The sequence below is a fragment of the Balaenoptera acutorostrata genome, chromosome 7 (genome assembly GCF_949987535.1).
Source record: "Balaenoptera acutorostrata chromosome 7, mBalAcu1.1, whole genome shotgun sequence".
NCBI classification, from domain to species: domain Eukaryota; kingdom Metazoa; phylum Chordata; class Mammalia; order Artiodactyla; family Balaenopteridae; genus Balaenoptera; species Balaenoptera acutorostrata.
In genome coordinates this window covers 11,995,592-11,997,278 of record NC_080070.1, presented here as the reverse complement: position 1 = coordinate 11,997,278, position 1,687 = coordinate 11,995,592, and positions in this window count along the sequence as shown.

Genomic DNA, 1,687 nt, shown 5'->3' with positions numbered 1-1,687 from the left:
GTACATCAAAGATAGACTTAGTATAAATTAATATAGGTGACTCAAGTGTAAAATAACTGCTGGGTGCCATCTTGCAGACAACATAGTGTGTGGTCTTCTAATAAAAATATTTCCTTGCTGTTAAAACAAAAATGCAACTTTCCTACTTTTCCAGACACTAAGGTTACAGATAATATGTAACTGGGTGAAGACAATAGGTTAGAAAATAGTAGGTTCAGTACAATCGTAAATTGAAAAGAAAATATACACACAGATATGCATAAAGACAGAAACACAAAGAAAGAACTGAAAGGATAATCATAAAATGTCAATAGATTATCTCTGGTAATAAGTTTATAGGTATTTTTATTTTCTTCTTTTTGAAAAATGTCTATAATAAACATTTTTCTAATATGAGCCCAAATTAAAATTTAAAAATTATTATTGAGATAGATATGTCACATTGAGATAGGGATGCTGGGAAATCAACTTGCTGGCTTAATGTCCCACACTACTGAATGGTCTTTGGAAAACATGGGTGAGTGTTATGGGGTGGAGGGAAGGTATAATTAAAATCCTGCCTCAGCAAAGTAGGTATGACTACAGGTTTTAAATCATTTATACCATGAAAGGTGAATCTGTAAATATTCTATGGTGGCAAACACTCTGCACTAGGGACAAGATAACTGGTGTTTGCTCGGGCTTTGGTGTAAATAGCTCTTTGCCTTTGGGCATGCCGTTTAATCTCCTTGGGTCTCAGTTTCCACACTTGTGAAACAGAGATTCAGTGAGACTCTAAGGATCCTGCAGCTCTGGAAGTCTATGTTTTCCAGTGTGGACATTGCTATATTTTCCTAGGTACTGACACCTGAGACTGGAGTTAGACCATCATGGGATCCAAAGAGTGATCTTGAGGACATAGGGGTAATTATCTCCTTTGAGCCTGATTCACATGAGGAGTTTCATTGACAGAACCAATATTTTATGTTCTATTTGGATCCCTAGCCCTTGGAGATAATTCACTTCCTGCAGTGTCTGTGCAGCCCCAGGCCTGCTGCTTCCCTGGGTCTTTCCCTTCATTCCTTTGGAATTGCCCCACGACTACTGCTTCCCCACCCCTTACTTCTCCCCACTGATATCTCCTTGCCACAAGACTTTCCTGTTACTAGGAATAGTTTAGTTCACTCCCAGTGAACTACTTTATCGGGTTCTCAGTTATGCACCTACCTCCCCTTTTAGTTCATTCTTCTTTTTTTCTCTTAACCAGGGATAGCTTTCCCACATGAAATGTCAAGAGGCAGCTTCTAGGAAAGCAGGTTACCTGGGCTGATGATCTCTACACTTGACAGCCGATTCAATAGCTTTGGCTACAACTCATCACTAATTATCTCTGTCATGAGAGAGTCTGAATACTCCTCTTATTCCTACCTCTAACACACTAGGAAAATGTAAAATGATTTCTGTGATTTGGTCTTCTCTTTGTGCATAAGCAACTATGTGACTTGAGGGAAACCACTTAGGTGGTGCTGGCGGGAATGAGAAAGAAAGACTTGGCAACTAATATTTAACGAGTACTAAATGCTTTATAAGAATCATCTCCTTGAAATTTTATGTAATTTCCTTATTTTATATTAACATTGGACAGGTTCAGTACAGCTCATTTCTAGAAAAGAAGTCTTTCCTTAATAGATTACTAGCACACAGAAGG